This window comes from Halyomorpha halys, unplaced genomic scaffold, assembly GCF_000696795.3.
Source record: "Halyomorpha halys isolate HHAL.00 unplaced genomic scaffold, Hhal_1.1 Scaffold464.1, whole genome shotgun sequence".
Classification (NCBI taxonomy): Eukaryota; Metazoa; Arthropoda; class Insecta; order Hemiptera; family Pentatomidae; genus Halyomorpha; species Halyomorpha halys.
Window position 1 is genome coordinate 237757 of NW_027108519.1, and position 10419 is coordinate 248175.

At 31.1% G+C, this 10419-nt stretch overlaps 1 non-coding gene across 1 annotated transcript; it reads right to left on the minus strand.

The window, feature by feature from the left end:
* Positions 1–8983: 8983 nt before the first annotated feature.
* Positions 8984–9063, minus strand: TRNAL-UAG (transfer RNA leucine (anticodon UAG)). The gene has a single exon. It is a non-coding gene; the product is annotated as a tRNA-Leu (tRNA).
* Positions 9064–10419: the final 1356 nt, after the last annotated feature.

Sequence of the window (10419 nt, forward strand, 5' to 3'; positions counted from 1 at the left end):
GTAATAAATTTTGAAGTCCTAAAATTAAAATTTTATTTGTTAAATAAGCCAGTAATTATAATACTTAATTAACATGTAGCAAAACAAAAATAATAAAAAAAATATATATGATAGTAACACTATAGCCTATCATGAAGTATTGAGTGCCTTCTTAATATCTAATATATACCACGAATAGAAATATTTAAAAGCGAAAATAGGACAGAGTTGAAGATGGCGCCAACGGGAGACGGATTGTGACATTCCGGTACCCAAGGCCTCGGGCGTATTACAAGTCCCTGTGTAAATGTTTCCTTCTGCCAAGTGTTCCATTTAATTATTTCGACATTGATTAATAATGAACACGATAAACCTGTAGATAAATTAGTTTATAGACGTATTTATAATTTAATACTGAATAATATGCCAAAAAGGCGACCTATTAAACTAAATATTGCAAGAACGCGGCAACGAAATAACAGAAATTTGAATACATTATATTTAAAGATAAGGATCAGAAAATAATCATCATTATTACTGAAATTTAATAATAATATAATTAGTCGGCGGTTATTTATTTATTTATTTTTCTTACATTTCAAGCTATCGATGATTGATTAAGTTAACATTATCATGAGGTATTAGTTTATTTCTAAAAAGGCTGAGCTCATATAATTGAGAATTCGAAGATTAATTTATAATTAAATGAGATCTCTTTAAGAATTTCTATAATAAAAAATATTTAACGAATTTATTAATTAAATAAACTGTTTAAAAACACAATCAAATAAAAACTAATTAAATATAAATCAAACAAACAATTTATATATATTTCTTTTATTCACTTCTACATATGACAATGTTCACGACTCGGAGAGGTACTCCCCAAACTTAAGAATAATATAATATAATCCCCAATAAGATATATTGCGAATATATCAATTAGAGTACCAATACACTCATAAAGTATAATGATAAAATTTATATCAACTATCCTATATCTGCTATTATAATTATTTGCAAAACTTTAATTAAATTAAATTAATTCTTATTAAAATTAGAAGAAACCGTGTATGTTGGTATTTTTTAAATATTATTTTTAAGCCTGGTCAATTCTGACATATGAGGAAGGGTTGATTACCTAATCAATCTATTCTAACCATGGTGGAGAGTCAAGTTATCATTTCGTGGGGCTGCCATGAAATAAATGTCAACTACCCTATTCGGATTGGAACTGGCACCACTGCAGTAATGAGGCAGCCAAAGTAGTAGACACCTTAACTTCCTCGGTAACAGACGGCCCTTTTTTTTATCAATAAAGGTTCACTTCTTAATTATATAATTTGCATAGGTTATAATTTGTTGAGAAAAATGTTAGTTAAGTTAGTTGGCAGTATTCTCCCTATAGGTGTTACATATATTTCTATTTGGATTCTGCCCAAATTTATCATTTATTAATCTATGTTTGAATAATCATTTCAACATATTTAAATTATCATATAAATAACATTTGATGTGTTTATAATAAATAATAGTGGGCGAGCCAAAGATTTGCTTCAATGATGTGCAAAGGTAAAGAAACTTGTTCAAGCGTAAATTCTGCCAAATGTAGAAATTGATTTTCTGAATATTTAATTAATAATAACGGGTTATTATTAAAATAATATAAAAAAAATTAATTACATATTATGGTATTTGGAGTTAAAATGTAGATGATTAGGCAGAACTGTGTATTTACGATACGCAGACTTTTAAATAGAATCAAGAAACCACTTATATTTTGATTTATTTAATAAAATCTGTAAATAATTTATTACACTAGAGTTAAAGCGTTGGAACTATAAAGGAAGTGGAAGAAGGCATTGTTGGCTAAGTTCGGTGAACTTGCAGTAAGCCCGGTTCCAAGTATCCCTCATCCCAGAGATTCCTGCTTCTTCCGGGCTTCGACCCGTCACCTTTTGTCTAAATATCGATTCATAGCTTTCTAGAACTCAAAAAGATTCATTACTGATTTAGTTTTCAGTGGTTTGCGATTTTGTGAAGGAACTATAAAAATTATTATTATTATTATAAAAATTATAGAAATACTATGTTAAAAAAATTATTTATTTCTACTTGTGGGATTTTTCCTTTATAATTTGCAGTATTGAGTGGTTGTAGAAGGTATAGGGTACAGTAAAAAAAACTTTTTCTGAGTAGAAAATGAAAATGTCAATCAACTCAAAAACTATACAGAGCTGAATTGATTTCTATGCAAAGTAAATAATTAAATGATATTCGTATAGTTCAACATGTAAAAAAAATTGTAAATTTACTGACTCTTCAATAGTTGATATAATAGAAGAACAATAATTTTTATAAATATGTTTTTAGAAGAAAATTCCTTCTTCGGCTCAACATGTTTGGGAGTCCATGGCCTTCACCAGCTGTCACGGTGTTGTGCAGCCGCTTTCCAGTTACGTGTTCCAGGCATCATGGGTCACACTATGTATGCTGCCATCTTAGCCTCCAGGTTCCATGAAGCAGCTCAGTGAGAATCTTCCTTGGGATCCCTGGCACTTTTTTTTTCCTAATGACCATCTTCCTGGTCATTTCCTGGATTATCTAAGGGGTACCACCCTATTCTAACTATAGTAGAGGTCAAAAGTTTTCACTCCGTGGGACGGCCACAGAAATAAAAGTTCGGCTCATTTGTTAGGTTCATTGCGACGTATCGCTCAGTTCCTGATTGATATACAATCGCATCAGAATACATCCCCGACTTGTACTACACATCTATGGGTGCATCGAAGGATGCTCCTCTCGATTATGTGTAAGGAACCTATATTTATCGCCTTAGCCTCAGACCCAAGGCCTACCCAAAACGCCTCACAGAGAATCAGCTATATGGCTCCCGTGATAAATTTGCTTCACCTTTGAGGCCTAAACCCTCTCTCCAAAAAAAACATTTACAGCGAAGAGCACGCCGGCCTCTGGCTATATACTTAGTCTTACTTTCAATGACCATTAATCCTAGGCTGCTTGCAATCGATTCATGCTCAATGATTGTTTCCTCCAAAATTTCTTTTCACCTACTGACCATTTCAACAGTGCAGATGTTTCGGCCTCTAACAGTTTTCTCTAGGGCAATGTTGAATAGTAGGTAGAACATTGCGTATTTTTCCTCGTGTACAACCTCTATTGTGACTAGAAATTACTCGGAGATCTCGGTCTGAATCTGAACCATATTTCTTCCTCCGTTATTCCAGCCCAACACAATCTTATGATTCCTTTTGCAACTTATACATCCCATTGTTTTCTATTGAATCTGTCATAGGCCTTTTTGAAATTAATCAACAAGTGTTGTGTCTCCAAATTGTATTTCCTTCCTTTTTGATTATTATTTTCAATTGTAATGAATCAAGAAAAAAAAACAACCCTCCTCAAAATTCCTAGAATTGTAGAATCAAAAAAATATTGTTTGCCGCTGTTCGCGCCTTTTCCCCGTATCATAGATATTATTCATTGTCACATCATGGTGTGATCCTAACCTTTTCCTTCCAACCAAGCACTTGGTGCTATGACATTGGTACAGCACTGTGAACTATGGCGTCGGCTTCCTGGTTCCTGATGACGAAATCACCATCTGCCTAAAGATCGAGGAGGACTAGGAGGAGGTGGAATAAATCAACAATAAATAAAAAAATATCAATAAAAAAATCAGTACGACTATAATCTTGAGTTTAGGGACCTTTTTTTTTATTTTCAACTTCGTATTGGAATAGAATTGAGAAAACTGTTTATATTAAACAAAACTTTTTCAATTTGATTGAAATATTTAAAAAGTTCTAATGCATGATAAGGGCAGGAGATGAAATGAAGTATATTTTTCAATTGGACGCGATAAACAATATGGTTGATTGCCCTCACCGCTCCCCACGATACTGAGTGGAACACGCGAGGTGAGATATCCATTTTGGGGGCCCTCCTAGTTATTAGGTTGACAGCTGTGAGCAATCAGATAAGGTAGAAGTGTTTTCCAGATAAATGCTTACTTTTTTTATACCGCTTAATAACAGTATATGGAGAAAAGGTGCAGTGAACCATTCATATGGTACTTAAACTGATCAACGTTAAAAGTTCGAAATAAGCAAGGTTTTTTTTTCAATAACAATAATAATTGATGCTAATTATTTTTTTAAATTATACTTTTTCAATAATAATGATAATAGCGTTAGAAAAATAAAAGTTCCGATTCGGATACTACCGTTTTCTTCAATCGAAATTTAAAATCATGAGGTTCATAGTAGTTTATGCCTCTGTATAAAGTGGGTACCTGTCCATTCGAAGAAAGCTGATCGAGAGGTCACTAAAGCCTGTTGATGAGGATATTAACCTCTTCCATAGTTAGTGTCCATTAAAAATTTATTAGTTTGTTATTTTTCAATTATCATTTCACTCAGCTGCTGGCATAGCGACATTTAATAATATCATTTGCCATATAAACCAACCTCATAGTCATAAACGATGACTTTATGCATTATTGCATTTGATCAATATCTATTAACAAAAGGGATAAATATATAATCTAGGACAATGGAATTATCAAACTAGGGCAAATAAATCAAGTAACATTGTCATGAAACCAAGGTAATTTAAGAAAGTCGATGAGTATATGAAGATTTAATAAATAAATTAAGTTTCCTAAAGCTAAATTTTAATTTTCTTTTTTTACTTGCACTTATCTATATGAAATGTAAAAGGAAGAATTGCGATTGTCCAAACTTTCGAGTTTGAGTTTTCGACCGAAATACACGTTCTGAAGTCTCAACAACTTGAAACAAGCAACTCTTGTAAGGTGGTCTGTGTGTGGTCAGCCTAGCTCAAAAATGAAAAGTCGAAAGAAAATTAAAAAAAAAATATCTTTATTTAAATTTACAACTGTACGTAATAATACATACAGTAAATCTGATCTCAGTTATAATGGTATTGGTATCACTCTAATGACATTTCTACATTAGCAGATCTCGTGGCCATCTCCTTTTCAGTTACCTCGGAGGATTGTCAGGAATGGAAGAGGAAGCCTAAGAAACTAGTGGGTTTGGTTGGTTAGGGAGTTTATAATGGAAGGAGTGATATCTGGTTCGGGCTAGATCGGTTACATAGGGAACTTTAAGGTCTTTATGTATGACATTATTTGTGACTAAGTAAGGAGCATTGCGGATTTTGGATTGTAAGGATTGGATACGAGAGGAATTTGAAGGTTTAGTGGAGCCCCAAAGCTCAACTCCGTGGGACCAGATTGCCCTTATTATATTCATATAGATCAGCCTTTTGTAATGAATTGGAACTTTAGACCGCTGGTCTAGTAAGTGCTGTAACAATTGAAATCGACGTGCAGTTTCCTGTCTTTTCAGTAGTGTGAGGATTCCAGGTTAGTCGTTTTTTCAGATTTAGTCCAAGGTCGAAGGAAACTGATATTACATATTTAAGGCGGATATATTCTCGGCGCATCACAGCAACTTTTTCGAAAAAAATCGACCGACTGCATCTACCACTTTATACAATCGATTTTTCACCTTTTTCTGATTTTATCCAAATCGGCTCTGACGATTTTGATGAGACTCAGTATAACAACATAAAATTAAGTGTTCTTTGATGTCAGATAGATATTACTGTTGTCCAAATAATTTGACAAAGCTTAAATGCGGACTTTTCAAAACAACTACCTCTAAAGAACCTTTAATTTTGTTTAATTAAAAAAAAAAATAGTTCTCATGTAGAAATATTAAAGAATTTTATGATTCAACCGAAGAAGAAAGAAGAAAAATAGAACGTCTGATTGGAGTGGGAAAACCCGAGGCTGAACGATCTTTCTCAATTGCATTATAGCTTCCTTATCTTTCGTTAGTTTGTTGTATTGTTGGCAGGAAAACAATTTATCTTCGTTATTCCCAGCTCAAAGAACCACGAAATATGAATTTTTGTAGGAAAATAAAAATATAAATTTGATGTCCTCATGAATTACATTTCTTAGCGTAACAGACAACTAAAAAAATAGTGATTTGAGCAAACAACTAAGAGTAAGCTTGTAAAGAAGATAAATGGAAACAAAAATAAACAAATCAATTTAAACCCGAAATGCCCATTAGGGGGCGAGAGCTTAACTACCGCTGTAGTTACCACCATTCGTCCACACTTGGGTAGCGTTTAATGGAAGCTCTATTGATGGCCCAATCAAGATTTATATCGATTCGGTGGCATTTAATGTTCTTAATTATTCTGGAATGTTGCTGACTCTTCGATCATCGGCTTGCTTTTATCGGATTATAAATAATAAGTAATCATCCAATATAGTAAAAATAAAAGAAACATATTATGTTATGAGTTACTACTTATTTTCCTTTATTGTAGTATTATTCTTCAATAAAAAATAATATATTAAATTAAAAAAACAGAATATAGAAATTTATAAATTTAATTGTATAGAATAATATTTTAAATTAATGTTAAGATATAAAAATAAGAAAAAAGAAAAAGAAAAAAAGAAATAAACAATTGGACAATTATTTACTCGAACCTCTAACCTCTTATATGCAGATAATTTTAAGAAATAAATGCAAATAACTGTCGAATATTTAGTTAAATTAAGGTCGATGAATGGGCGAATTCCCTGAAACTAAATATCAACTATGCATCCCTGCGTGGAGTCCCAGGAGCCATTAGACAGCAAGGAGAAGTTTGGTCCCTCTGTCGTAAATGCGCCAGAGAGTCTAAAACACCAGCCTATGTGCAGGGGAAATGTCCCAACAATTCCCTCCTTATAACACGGCGGCACCACAGGGTCAAAGAAGAATTGATGAAGTTCCTTGAAAATAAAGACTTTACCTGCTTTGAGGAGGTTTATTGCGTCGACACCGACAAGTCCGTAATATATGCCGATATTGTCGCATTTACAAAAATCGGAGGCATGGCTTTGGTCTTGGATCCGACGGTAAGATTTGAGAGTAACGACCTCAAACAGGAGGGTGGAGTGGAAAGGGAAAAAAATGAAATATATGATAAATGCATCCCTTTCCTTAATGGAAAGATTCCGCGAGACCTTCGGAGAGAGAAAGAGAGTTCACCCTGAGAGGCTTCTGGTCTGGATCTCGCGGAACAATACCAGATAGAACAAGGAGCTTCTTAGAAGGCCTAGGTGTTAGCATCGGGGGATATTGCGATCTTGGCGGAAAATATTATTTTGACTCCCTGGGGATCATACATCATCACCTACATGGGAATTAGCTCTCAGATTATTCATTGCTTTATTTATTTATTTTAGTATGTAGATCTATTGATTTGTGTATTTTAACTTATTTATTCATTCAATTATTTTTATTTATTTATTACATTATATATCCATTCAAGTATTTCTTTTAAACAACTTTTCATTATATTTTCCTTTAAATATATGTATTAGTTTTGTTTGGTAAAATGTATTTATTTGTTTGTTTTTATGTAAACTGATCTACTGCTGTGACTATTATTTCTCAGGTTTGCTCAAAAATTGGCGTCTAATAGTAAATTTGTTTAACGGGTCACTAGAGAGGATCTGAGAGAGTGAATTCGTGAGAGTGAATTTGCAGATCAAATGAAATAAAAATTGTGAAATGGTTAAATGGAAGGAACAAGAAATGGAAAGAAAAAAGGAATGAATTGAAATATTTGTATTTTGTGTGTAGACTGGAATTGATTGTAAAAGGAAACTGTGGGGAAAAAAAAACCGTTTTATTTCTTTTTTATTATATCATGTAAATATATGTAATTTATACATGTCCGATCACGGATTGATTAGTAAAATGTGTAATGTATTTATATGTTAATCCGATGTATTTGAACAGCATGGATGACTGAAGCATTTCTATCAGGGAAAAATTTTTAATTTTTGTTAATGCACAAACATAATAAAGTCTAAAGGTGACATACCTTATTTTATTATGGAAACAGCTTTTAAATAAAACATGATATTTAATCCAGGCCATGACAGTGCTTGGGTTTAGTAGCCTCAAAGTAACAGTCGAGCTGGAATTATTGACGACGGAGGCAGCTCATTTTATAACTCCGCCCTTAGGTTGTAAACCTTTATTTCAGGGCAGAGGGAATGGCTACAGCCTAAAATAAAATTATTAAGTAAGGTTAATAAAGGCTAGGGGGAGGGGGTGGAGTAGAGGACTGTATTTTCCAGAGACCTAAGCACATAGTATAAAACTTAAATATTATTACAGAGTGTTTATATCCGCTAAAATTCATGACGGGACATCTTTCAACCTCTATTTTTAATAACAATTAACAATTTAAATCTTACGGTGTGAGTAAAATTGCTGATCAAGAAAAGCACATTGGACGACTAATTTTAAAAGATCACTAGTGAACGCTTTAGATTTGTTTCCGAAAAATATCTGAAAAAATTGTGGATTTATCACTAATTATTTGATGATTTTCTCAATATTGAAACGCAGATTTGGTTCAGGCACTGGTGGATTAAAGAAAACCTCACATTCGTAAATCTATCACTTGATTACTTCAATTAGACGATTTATTTTAAAAAATATCTAATTTATAAAAATAAATAAATTTATTTGATTATATTTTCAGTTGCCTCATTTAAATTGTTTAAGTATTTATAAACATTATTATGCTTTCAAAAATTAATTGATTACAAAATTGATTCTTAAAACACTAAAAAGTATATTTTTGGGATAGATGATTATTTTATTTTTAGAAAAATAAAACTTCGGTTCTTATTTCGAACAAAAATATAAGTGTAGTAACAAAAATTAAAATGATTTTACTAAATGAAACATACCCTTAATTAATTTTTTTTTAATATTTGATTAAAAAGTAATGAAAAATAATTTCTATCACCAGAATATTTATTGGTTAGTGTAAAAAATAAGGAATTAATGTTGCTTAACAATAAAGTCAAGTATAGTAATAATAATAATAAATAAAGAAATATTTCTTACTAATGCAAAAAAAATTGTGACAGCGGTGGGATTCGAACCCACGCCCTTTCGGACTGGTGCCTAAAACCAGCGCCTTAGACCGCTCGGCCACGCTGCCTGTAAAGGGAGGTTCACGTTTTTATTGTACATTATGAGTTCACACATTATTGGTCGATATTATAACAGAAATATCTGAATTAAACATAAAAAATATTCATAACTATCCTGTGAGTATCAATATTTATCTTTTATAGCATTTAACAAAGTTAATTAAGGTATAAGCTATTAGCTATTACATGTTTTTAAATGACAGTAATTTATAATTAAATAGTTACTTTTTTTTTAACCCAAGTAATAAACCAATTCGTTATTTAAAAATTAAAAAATGAAATTGTTCGTAAATACAAATTATAGGATAGTTACCAACAATGCCTGAGAGTACATTAAAAGAATATTTATTTATCAGTTTCTGAATGAATTACAAATTTAATTTAAAAATAATTATAAGTTTCTAATAGAATTAATGAATTAAATGTTTGTGAAGGTTTAACTAACCGAACTCGTATAATCGATCTTATTATCTATGGTTCTTATATTTTTATTATGTACACTCTTAAAATCCTAATAATTATCCCGAATTATACAAATTTTAAAAAAAAAGTAATTAAGTTGTTTAATTAATTCTTTACAAGTTTGTAGGCAATTTTTCCCTTGTCCAATAAAAAGAAAATGAAAGATTGTGAAGTAGAAATTTGCTTTTTTTCTAATTTCAAATAAAATATAAATTGGGTTCTGAAGTTGTACATTACCTTCCAATGAATCCCCGAGCTACTAACATGATTTAGTAATAATAATTTTTTTTTTTTTTTTTTTATGACTTCACATTTAGTATATAAATTGGGTGTAAAACTTCGAATATAGTTCTTATATTATGGTTATAATATTTATGTACATGGCCATTAAATAACACGAAATACAATAAAATTTTCATTTTCCTATTTAGGATTTTCCTATTTACAATTACCTACATTAATATCAAGGAATTAATAAATCAGTTAATCTATTTAAATAATGTTACAATCAAACAAATTAACATGTAGTTAAGACTACATGAATGTACAAAACTGAAAAAGCCTGTAATAATTATTAAGGGATTGCTATAGTATTAACAATTGGAACTCTTCTCTTATACAATTAATGAGGTATCTTCGATTGTATTGGTGAATAAATTTGGGTCTAATTGTAATGGAAGTTTAAGTTTTAAAACATTTTAATGATGATGCAACCATAATCCTCAATGTTCCTCTTTGACGTTAAACATTAAATTATACAGCATAGAATTAAAAAAAAAATTGTTTATCTAATTAGTTCTTTTACTTTATATTTACATAATTTATTTTATCGCTATTTTCATGTATATATTTATTTACTTTTTTGAAAAAAAACCCGTTTTCTTTCTTTTTTATTATATCAT